Here is a 12,460-nt window from a genome sequence, read left to right on the forward strand (position 1 = left end):
AGTGGGAGCAAGTGACATAAAATTTTCTTTTGCAAATGGGTCTGCATTTGTTTTGAAAAATGTGAAACATGTGCCTAAGCTGATAAAGATTCTCATCTCAATGGGTCGGCTAGATGATGCTGGTTTTCAAACCATCTTTGGTTTTAGATCATCTTTGGTTTTGGGAGTTGCAAAATTTAGGACTCTATGCTTTTGGCCAAGGGTGCCAAGTGTGGGGCTCTGTATCCCTTACATTCTTTTGTTGTAATAACTGAGCAACCAAGAACTTCTTTGTGGCATTACCTGTTGGGCCTATTGAGCCAAAATGGAATGAAACTCTTATGCCGTATGGGTTATGTTCCACTTTTGAGTTTTTCAAACTTTGATTATTGTGAGCATTGTCTCTATGGGAAGCACACTAAATCAGCCCATAAAAGAAGGGGAAAGAAAGAGCTTGGTGCATTCAGACGTATGTGGTCTCATGCCTACATGGTCATTGGGTGCGACTGATTACTATGTGACATTCATTGATGATGCAATTAGGAAAGTGTGGGCTTATACTATGGCTCAGAAGAGCGATGCATTCCAAGTATTTCAGAAATGGCTGGCTTTGGTTGAAAATGAATTAGGTAGAAGACTTAAATGCCTACAGACTGACATTGGTGGTGGAGAGTATCTCTCTCATGACTTTCAGCATTTCTATGATACATGTGGGATCAAGAGGGATCTCATGTCCCTCCAGAGAGAAATCTAGTTGTAGAAAAGATGAATTGCACCATTCGGAAAAAGTTGCAATGTATGCTTTCCAATGCAAGTCTTTCTAGTGGTTTTTGGGCTAAGGCAATGAAGACTATAGTGCATGTGATCAATAGACCACCTAAAAGGAGTTTGGATGGTGGTATTTTTAAAGAGGCATGGAGTGGCAAGAAGCCCTCTTACTCTCATTTGCGTATATTTGGGTGTGACTCATATGCACATGTTCCAAAGAGCTTCAAAAAAAGCTAGATCCTAAGTCTAGGAAATGCATATTTTTGGCTTATAGTGAACGTGGAGAGATGGGCTATCGTCTCTTGGATCTAGAAGCAAATGTTTTTTAGATAGAAGCTTCAATGTATACTAGCTATGCATCCTTTGACTAAGTATAACAATTATCAAAATTTAAATAATGGATACATTCTTTGAAAATGTACTACTTTTGATTCAATTAGATATGAGTATTTATTTGTTTAATAAATCCAAATGGTGCCAAAATATACCAATTTATGCATGGATGAGAGAACTTATTAGGTATCAAGTTGTATATGGGATGTTGTAGATGAAATCTTGTACATGAAATATGTGTGTAGGTATTCAAAAGTTATAATGACAATCACATTTCAAAATAATCATAATTGATCACAGCCTACAGGTGATTACTTTTATTTCTTCTTTACATAGAATCAAAGTTGGCAACTTGGAGAATGTAGCCTCCCTATACATTGGTAATACATGCTTTGATAAAATACCCCAATTAATATTTTGGTATCAATGCTTTGGAAGTGTTCTACTCTTAGATATTCTTATGTTTAGATGGATATATTGAGTGTTTATCTTTTTAAATAACTTTGAATGTGAGCATTCTAAAGAAGCAACATATGCATATTAATTGTACCATAAGGATAGAACAAGTGCATGCATACCCATGTTCTTATAAATTGAGGTACAATGAGATATTTAGGGGCATACATATGTTGTTTGCTCAAGGGTTATGTTATGTATATTATATTGATAATTCTTGTATAAAGATGACACTACTACTAATGCAAAAATGCCTGTAAGGGCTTAAGAGTGACATTTGTTCTTATTGGTTTTAATGTATATGCTAAAAAGCAACTAGAAAAGCACATAATAGATATAAGAAATAAGTTGGTCATTTTTTTGAAATAGATCAGTCTTGAGTATAATATGTATATATTTTGTAAATAGCCATGCATGAAAAAGTGAAAGCAATGCACATGGGATATACATAAACTATGAATTGGATTTGTAGATCAACCTTAAAGAGTATAATATGTAGACATTGTTTGAATAACCATTACAGTAAGTCCTTAGATCACTACACGGTATTTTTGCTTCCATGTTTTGTATTCACACTTTTGATATGTTATCAAAATTTTGATAGTGACCATTTTTTAAATGAAAATATGTATGGGAAGAATTTATTTTGGGAAAAGTATGTATGAGAGAGTTCTAGTTTTTTAGCTGGCTATAACTTTGATACTTTGTAATTTACATGATTAGACCATTTGGATGGGAAAATAATGGCCCAAAGATTAGAATCGGCATTTTAGACACTTTTTTCTGCTTGGATTTTTGTGCTCAATTCTAAATTGCAGATTTGAGGCCTAAGATGATGGATTGACAGAAAGTGATGATGACCAAAGTTGTAGCGAATCAAAAGATGGTTAAAGTCGTGCTATTTATTTTTTCCAAATTCCATACCATTCAGGATATGCGGGACTCCAAATAGGGCTCTTTTTTTCCAATGCAAAAAAAACGAAACTTGCTAAATTACAATGGCACTATTTTTTGAAAATCCGCCTATTAGATCTGTGTTGGGGGGGGGTTTGGTTTTCCACATGGCCTATTTTCTTGAATTTTTTTTTGAGAATTGGCTATTTGGGGCCACAAAGAGACATTTTCTCAAAACCATTTTGAAAAAAAAAGGCATGGAGGCACTGTGTGCATGGACGTGCATATGGGCCAAATATGCATTTGGCCCATATGCATGCCCATGCACACATAGGGCCTCCAGACCATAAACTTTTCTTTGGGGAACGTCACTTGGGGCCAAGGAGATCCATTCCCCCAAAACATTTTAAAAAACAAAAGGCCCTGAAGTGCACGGGTGTGCATATGGGCCAGACGACATTATCATCCGACCCATATGCAGCTCGTGCACACATAGGGCCTCTGAGCCATTTTTTTTCAAATTTGTTCTAATGGAATGTCTCTTGTGGCAAAGAAGAAATATTCCACCAAAAAAAAAAGTTGCAAAAAAATGGCCTGGAGGCCCCCTGTGTGCACGAGCATGCATACTGGCCATACGGCAATGTCGTCTAGCCCATGCACACCTATGCGTACATAGGGCCTCCGTGCCATTTTTTTCAAAAACATTTGGGGGAACGTCTCTTGAGTCCAAAGATTTTAATTCCTCCAAGAAAAAATGGCTTGAAGGCCCTATGTGTGCACGGGCGTGCCGCATATGGGCTAGACGATGATGTAGGGCCTTTGGGCCAAATGTTTTCTAAACGTTTTTGGGGGAAACGTCTCTTGGATCCACGGATAGACATTCCACCAAAAACATTTTGAAATAAAATGGCCCAGAGACCCCATGTGTGCACAGTCGAGCATATGCGCAAGACTGCATTTTCGTTTGGCCCATTGTGTGCCTGTGCACACATTTTTTTTTTTTTTTTTGCGCAAAAAGTAGTGCTAGTTATATAAAGCGAGAGTACTTGTAAGAAGGCCTAAATGCCAGCGGGTTGCAATCATAAAATGGATACAGCCCGAGGAGCCAAAATGCTAATTACAAGCCTCTCAGGGCATAATCATCGGAGAGTGGACAAACAGCCACTGTGGGGGGGCGTAATGCCACTGAAGGCTCTGAGCAGAGTGCTAGAAGAACAACTCCCGGTGGTCCCAGTCATGAAGGAAGCACCGTCTCTTTTCCTTCCCTGCCTAGGACTCCCCCTGAATTTGATCCCACTGACCCTTGAGCATGTGAATGATCGTGCTCCAAATGTCTGCTAGGGTCTGGGTAGCAGAAGAAGTCTGATCTCCTACGGTCTGCACGCATCTGGAAGTCTAGATATGCCAGCCTACAATGCTCCCTATGATCTCCCGCATCAATCTCTGCTTGCTGAGCCTGTATCCCACGTGCCATACCTACTACTGCTGCCAGCTCGACTGGGCTCATTTGGCTGTAGACGTCCCTCTAAACCCAGAGCGATCGCGTGGGCCCACACGCCCAGAGCGCCCAAGGGATATGGGATCTCTCTCCAAGCTGACGACCTGTATCATCTATCACATGGCTACTCTAGATCAGGGGCTGTCTGTCTATCTCCTCTCGACAGCTAGGGGGAACCTGGGAGAGGTTGTGTCGCAACTTCCTCCAGACTGAGATGCCTGTGCACACATGGGGCCTCTGGGCCATTTCTTTGAAATTCTTTTATGGGGATGGCTCTTGGGTCTAAGTAGATCCATTTCCCCAAAACAATTTTGAAAAGAAATGACCCAGAGCCACCATGTGTGCACGGGTGCGCATATGGGCCAGATGGGTCCTTTTCTTTTCAAAATTATTTTGGGTATGGCCTTTTTGGCACCATATAGGACCAAGATGGACTTTTTTTCAAAATAACAATTTGGTAATTGCCTTTTCAACACCATGGGAGGTTAGTTTAGAAAAAAATAGCTTCTTAGTGCAATTGTTATGTGTTTGATGCAATGGCTACTTGGGGCCATGGACAACCACTTACCCAAAAGAATTTAGCAAAAGGAAGCCATTTGGTGCCAAATAGCATGAACAGGAAAAAAATTGATTAATATTACAATAATCCAAATTTGAAAATTTTGGGACAATGACATGACCATTCTTCTAAAAACTTTTTATGCGATGTTTCCCAAGAAATATTAAAAATAAAAAATAATTATCAATTAAGCATTAGGTTAGTGCTTTGATTTTTATTTTATTTTTTCTTAGCCTTTACCACAAATTCTCCCCGTCATCCACAACCCCTACCCATGTACTACAGAACACACGCACTCGCATTCAAACTTTGTTGTTGGTTAATAGATCTTGTTTGAAGTTGTAGTAAAGACACTACAATACAATCTTACAACCATTTTCCAAATTAATTAACACTCCCGAGGGATTTACAAAGGGAAACTTATGATATCATGTGAGTGTACAATAGGGGGGTTTTTTGAGATGAGGCTTAAGTTTATACATTAGGGGTGGGGGGTTTTTTTACTTTTTCTCAATCTTGAATTTAAGCTAGGGGGCCTTGACATCTTTGGGGTGGGAGAGGCAGGGTGTAGGGAATACAAGTTTTTACCCCCTAAACATAAACACATTTGACAATTGACAATCGGTCATGTATCAAGTGTGCATAAGCTAAGCCCGATCTATGGCTAGAGTTCTAGGCCATGCTAGGGAAACAAAAGGACATCACCCACCATTGGTGAATATTTGAAGATGGTCTAATCAATATCATCTAAATTTTCTTATGATCTAATCTAAATAATTGAGAAAGAGCGTAAATTTGAGGAAAGTGGGGATAGTGTGTGCGCTTTTGGCAGTATCCTTATAAACTTACATAAGGATGTTTTAGTATGCTAAATGGACCATATATAGGGGTTTTTCTTGAAGTTCATGCATGTAGGTGACATCCCCCTTGTACTAATAGTGAATCCCCCGGGCTAACACTTAACACACACACCCCCATACACATACCCCTAAAATGACAATATGGTGAGAAGATGAAGGAATTACATTGAAACGTAAATCCATTGAAAAAAAACCTATCTTACAATAAATGGGGAGAATAGGCTTGATCCCAAAGCTCTGCATATAACCAAAATACAACAGAGGGAGGAAAAATGCAGATCACTCGCAAATCTCTCAAGAAACCACTCTATGTTGACACTATAGATTAACACTGAGGTGAGAGACTAACTCGATCCCTACCCGCACAACAAAAACCTAAGGACTAGAAAAAATAGCAGTTCCTAAAAGCTATATGCTGGGTTCTACAATAAGGTGTTGCTACTTGCCATCCTCCCAAAGCTCAAGCAATGACGATGCTTTTTCAAACATGAGCTAAAGCCCTTAGGGAGCCGATCAGTCCTCCAACCTATGCCAATCAAGGAAGAAAGCTGCTAGTGACACGAATAGGAAAATGTTTTATCCTCAAAGAGGCCTACCTAGCAAGCATAAGAAATGGCATCAACAAATAGGAGGAAAAGAAGATGGCGATGACCAGCAATAAACTAGGAGAAGAAGAAGGATTTAGGGGTTGGGAAGTGATTTGGATACATGGGAATGGTTTGAGGGAAGGTTTGGAAGGCTTTCAAGCCTTTTTTGTTGGCACTTTTGAAAAATTTCAAACTTTTGGGGGAAAAGATGGCCACGAGATAGTTTTAGGGGTTGGAAAGTGATTTGTTTGCATAAGAAGGTTTGGAAGGGTTTCATAGCACTTTGGGCACTTTTCAAAATTTCGGGAGAAAAGGTGTGCATGAGATACTTTTTTGGAATGAGGACCACTTGGGTGAGTAAAGAGGGGTAGGTGGGGGCTCCTCCATGTGGGAGAGGGAGGTGGACTTTTTGAGGCACAATTGGGGACCACCAAAGCCGAGGTAGATGTACTTCTTTGGACTCACATCGGGATGATGGGACCCATATTAGGCCTTGTTAGTCCTTAACCCATTTTCTTGATCAGCTCCTTATGAGGCACTTTTTTAGTCCAAAATTCCCCTGATGAAGTTTCCTTTCTTCTATCAGCTTCATATAAAGAATAGGGGTGTAAAAATACCTGCAACTTGTAGAAATAATTACCACTGGTACTGGAAGAGGGCTAGTGCTTGGAAGAACATGCAAATTTTAGACACTTCATTTTGCTAGAGTTAAGAAAAACGAATGATGTTTTGGAAAATTGGATGAGTTCAGCTTTTTGACACTTTTGTTCATACAAACAAATCTAGTTAAAGTACAACTCACATCTCTCTGTTATGTACCAATTTGGAAAGTAACATATTAAAAAAATCCATTTTTCATCATAACATAAGAACTCAAACATACGAGTTATAGGCGGTTGTTTGTAGAGATTGAATGCAATAGGTGGGAAGGACATGCTTTTTCTTGCATGTTGTTGATCCACTTACAATTGGAGCTCATAGATGGAATTTTTTTTTTTTTGGTGGCATGCCAAACTAACTGATAATCCACATTACGATTGGAGCTACTAGGAGGCTCATAGGGTATCTACTATTGCAAGTAGGTCAACTATTTGATGCCACTTTTATTCATTCTAGATCAAGCACCGATGCCTCTCAAAGAAATTTGATTATCATTGAGCATTATTTGTTCTTCAAAAGGATGCGGTCCCGGCTAGAACTATCCTCTTTTTAAAGCAAGAGCTAACTAGATGTATTCACATGAAGGAGTAGATTATCGACGATCATTAAAGCTTGTGGAAGGCAATTCCCAAAAGAAAACCTTTTTTAAATCGCCAACTAGGGTCCTCTTCATGAAAATCGAGGGCCCGAGAGAGGCCAATTTTGACATGATCATTCGAGCACATACACATACCATACTTTGTCATCCATAACCCCTAGACACGTACTACAAAACACACACACACACACACTCACGTGCAAACTTTGTTATTGGTTTATAAATCTTGTTTGAAGTTGTAGTAAAGATGCTACAATACAATATAACAATCATTTTCCAAACTAATTAACATAACACACACACCCCCATACACATACCCATATGTAAAGCACCTGTACACATACACATACAATGCAAACTTCAATGTGTAAGGTACTTTTTTCACTTCTTATTGGCAAGATAATGACAATATGGAGAGAATAAGGACTTACATTGGAACGTAACCTAATCCATTAAAAAAAAGATGGTCTTACAATAGAGGGGGAGAGCAGGCTCAATCCCAAACCTCTGCATACAACCAAAATACAACATAGGGAGGAAAAATATATAGCTCGCTCCACTCTATGTCGACACTATAGATAACCACTGAGGTGACAAAGCAACTCGATCCCTACTCTCACAACAAAACTTAACGATTAGAAAAAATAGCAGTTCCTAAAAGGTATATGCGATGCTCTAAATAAGATGTTGCTACTTGCCATCCTCCCAAAGCTCGAGCAATGACGATGCTTTCGTGAACATGAGCTAGAAAACCCTCTAGGAGCCAATAGGTCCTCCAACCTACACTAATCAAGGGAGCAAGCTGCTAGTGACATAAATAGGAAAAGGTTTTATCCTCAAACAAGCCTGCCCAACAAGCATAAGAAATAGCATCAGCAAAAACAAGAGGAGTTTAGAAGATGGCGACAAGCATCAACCAAGAGAAGAAGAAGAATTCAGGGGTTGGGAAGTGATTTGGATACATGGGAATGGTTTGGGGGAAGGTTTGGAAGGCTTTCAAGCCTTTTTTGGCACTTTTGAAAAAATTCAAACTTTTGGGGGAAAAGGTGGCCGCAAGATAGTTTTAGGGGTTAGAAAGTCATTTGGTTGCATAAGAAGGGTTTGGGGGAAGGGTTGGAAGGGTTTCATAGTAGTTTGGGCACTTCAAAATTTTCTAATTTTTGGGGAAAAATGTGTGTTGAGAGACCACACTCAATACATGTGCATAGCACTAGCATATATAGAGTGCTATAAAGGAAAGGGTTAGATGCCCTAACCCTAACCCTAAACCTAAATGGGTTTGTATATATTCTACTTTTTCAACTAAATGTAGTTGAAAATGTAGTGTGCTCTCTACCTGTGCCCTCTCTCCTCGTCTCTACTCTTCTCCTCTCTCCTCTTCATATTTTGTCATGGTATCAGAGCTCCTTTGCCTTCTGCTGAGGCATTATGATCCTTGAGAGAATGACAGTGATCGAGAGTTTGAGAGTTCTCTTGAGTGATCATGAGTTCCTTCCATTCAATTCCGTAGGGAGAATTTTGTCCATTGAAAGAATATTTCCATTCAAATTTCCATTCATTTAGCTTTGAGAGGCTTGTGATCTATGAGAGACTTTGATAAGTGCATGCGAAAGAAATCCATTGAGGAAGAAAGATCTATTCTGAGTGAGAGAGATTCTGATTGTTTTCATATCTTGAGAAAGAGAGAGAGATAGAGGCTATTCTCTATTCATTGGGAAAGGAGAGGTTCTTCAATGAGTGGATTATCTCAAAAGTATAGCTTCACAAGCTTAAGGGCAATATAGTGCTATAGCCACCTCCACCTCCTTACTGACCAACATAGCCGCCTTTTTGCAAGCAACTATCGAGCAGCTCGACTCTCTACGGCCTCGTACTGAGGCGACTCCAACCAAGGTGGCCCAAACAGCTGCATACAAGCAGACAGCTACCCACGATACCATCTGCATCAAAGGCCACCTTCTACCCATAACAATATCTTAGGGGCGACTTTACGCAACACAAGAGATGCTCACGGACGAGCAACGTAAGCGCATCAAAGCAAACAGAGCAGCAGCACTCTCTCGGCTTGAGTGATTTAGCTGTCGAATCTTGAGAAGAAACGCACACTGAAAGATTGATTCTACTCTCACGGTGCTCGGTGGCAACAAGAGAAATTGTGAAACATATCTCACGGTTGACTAGAGAAGCATCACATAGTAACTTTCTTTCATAGCGCCTTAGCTCCTAGCACTACCTCAAATCCAAGCCACCACTTCAATAGGCATGTAAAGCTCCAACCTACCGTCTAGTCAATTCAATGCTCACGACATCACTTTCATCTCCGATGCCATCTACCTCACCGCCTTCATCTACCTTAGCGCCTTCAGAACCTTCTGCCCACACATGGCACCCAGCCACACTGAGACACCTTTCGGGTAGCAATGGGCCTCCATCGATGCAACGCACATAGCAAGATAGCCAAGAAGTAACGGTCGACAACTATAGCTGCATGCACGATGACCCAATGCCCTTATGCTTTGCAACAACCGGTGCAACGTAGCCTCTCCACACGCGGCTCCTCTTGCAGAGTAGACAGCACCAGCACGGAATGACTCAAGTGACTCCATACTACGCCAATACCAACAAGGGCTGCCTTCTACAACTGCACGACCTCCAGCCTACGCTCACTGAGAGACACAGCCACCTCGGCTCACTGAGGAGCCACAACGACTCGTCTCGAGACGAAATCCTCATCTTATCCTTAATCTAACCACACATAGGTGTGGTAAAGCATTTGACACGTGGCACTCCACAAACCACACCCAATTTTTTGGTCAAGTTAACTCAGGTATGGCTTACAGTGGATAGGGTTGGTACCTGAGTCAAGGTAACCTTGGTTGGGTCACCATAGATCAATGTGGTCAAAATTATGACATGTGGCGCCCTTATCCTCACCTACCACATCAGCGCTGCCATGTGGCAGTCTAGTTACCTACCACATCAACACTGCCACCTCAGCACTGCCATGTGGTAGTCCACTTACCCCTTATCCTCACCTGCCACATCAACACTTCAACCTCAGCACTGCCACATGGCCAGTTACCCCTTGTCAGGCACTGCATGGGAATCCCTATGCCACCTCATCACACACTGCCCCAGAGGCATACCCCTTGGCAGGCACACCCTTGCATGTGAACACAGTGGCCACATCATCACATTTGCACTCCTTTTGCCCCTCCACCTAGATCAAGTCGTATCTCTTGATCTAGGAAGAATTTGAGGGTGCTCCAAAAAGAAAAATCGCTTGATTTTTTGTGCTCTATATGCTCATCACATTGCATACACATTTTGGTGCAAGTATCTCTCACTTTTGAGCCTCATCGAGACAAATCCACTTCCTACACACACATCAGCCTCTACATCAATGCATCTGACCCAACACATCAAAAGAACTAAATAAAATGAAATTATTTGCTATTCTTTTCTTTGATCGATGGTTGGTCTAGATCTAGATCAGAGTAGACTAGATCACCATAGTGGAGAGGATTTAAATTTCTCCAAGTTGCTAATCTAAGCTATGCCCAAAATTCCCAACTAGTTCCTACTCGAAGTCAATCCCTACACTCACATGCAGTTTCACACTCTTCTGAAACCCTACCATCTTCGACGAGCAGTCTTCAGTGGTATTGGCACATTATATCAGTGGGCAGACTACATACTATTGCACATTTGTACTTCACATTGCCACCATTGTAAAGCTCAGGCTATTTTCTGGCATTTGTACACATTATTTTGAGCCTTGTAAAGCCTCTTGGCTATTTTGGCATCATTTGCCACAAGCCTTGTAATTCATATTAGATTATATATTGTAGTTCTATGTTCACTGACAATTCATATTTCACTTGCTACATCCAGTGTTTTGCAATTGATATAGACAGTGATTTCACAAACAGTTTGAGTTCATTTCTTACACCATGTCTACGACTAGCAAGCTCAATCTGGAGGCATATGCTAAGCTAGACAACTCCAATCACGTCACATGGAAATAAAAAATGGGGACCATTCTTGTACTTCAGGACAAATGGGAGTACGTTGATGGATCTATACCTAGACCATTGGATGATCCAACCAGCAGTAGCTCTACTCCACCAGTTGTCACAACACCAGCAACGGGATCTACAGTGTGATCTCTAGCTACACAAATAGTTTTTGCACCTGTAGCAGATCTTGCCATTGCCCAAACCTAGGCAAAATGGGACAAGAAAGACAAGTATGCATATCATCTGATCAAGTAGAATGTGCAAGATGTCATGCTAGGACAGCTCAACACCATCAAGACATCAAAAGAAGCATGGGATACATTTGTAGCTCTCTACAAGTCCAAGAACACTTCTAGGATTCTCACACTAAGAAACCAGATCAACCAGAGTTTCTGCAAACAACAACAGTGAAACCGGTCATGCTTACATACTCAAGATTAAAGATTATAACAATCAACTCGCAGCAACAGGAGAGACCATGAATCTAGCAGAAATGGTTCAATTCATCCTGGATGGCCTAGAAGAAGGATACGAGAATCTAGCAAAAATGGTTCAAGTCATCTTAGATGGACTAGGAGAGAATCTAGTCCAAACTATTGCCATCCAATAGCAAATTTTGACATTGGAAAAACTTCAGTCAGTTTTACTTGGTGAAGAACTCAAAACTCAGGCCATTCATGCACGCAAAGGTCACTCCAATGATCAAGCATTCATAGCTTTAGATAGAAGTAGAGGCAAAGGTAGAGGTAGCGGTATATCATTCCAATGAAGTGGTCATCATCAGCAACAAATCAGCATCAGCAACATTAGAATCAGCAAAGAGGAAATCATTCCAACCAAGAAAGATTCCAACGATGAGGGCATCCACCAACGTGTCAAACATTCAGTGCAACTACTGTCGTAAGTTTGGACACTATGAAAGAGATTTCCACAAGAAGCAGTATGACCAAGGCGGTCAATCCAACAATAGTCGAGGGAATTTCTGTGGAAGAGGAAATCATTGTGGTGGACATTCTAGTCATACTCATTATGCAAATGAACCTGGGAATATGTTCCTTACAAATGAGGAAATGCAGAAGACTAATACAGTGTATCTAGACGTGTATCTAGACACTAATTGCAATTTAAAAGAGGATTTTAGCTATCATTCGACCAAGCAGATCAAGATCCTTGGTACATCCACAGTGGTGCATCATCTCATATGACAAAGCATCAGGAATGGTTCATAGAGATGAAACCATTAGAAGGT

The sequence above is a fragment of the Dipteris shenzhenensis genome, chromosome 20 (genome assembly GCF_047967505.1).
Source record: "Dipteris shenzhenensis isolate YYH24624 ecotype China chromosome 20, Dip_SZ_1.0, whole genome shotgun sequence".
Taxonomy (NCBI): Eukaryota; Viridiplantae; Streptophyta; class Polypodiopsida; order Gleicheniales; family Dipteridaceae; genus Dipteris; species Dipteris shenzhenensis.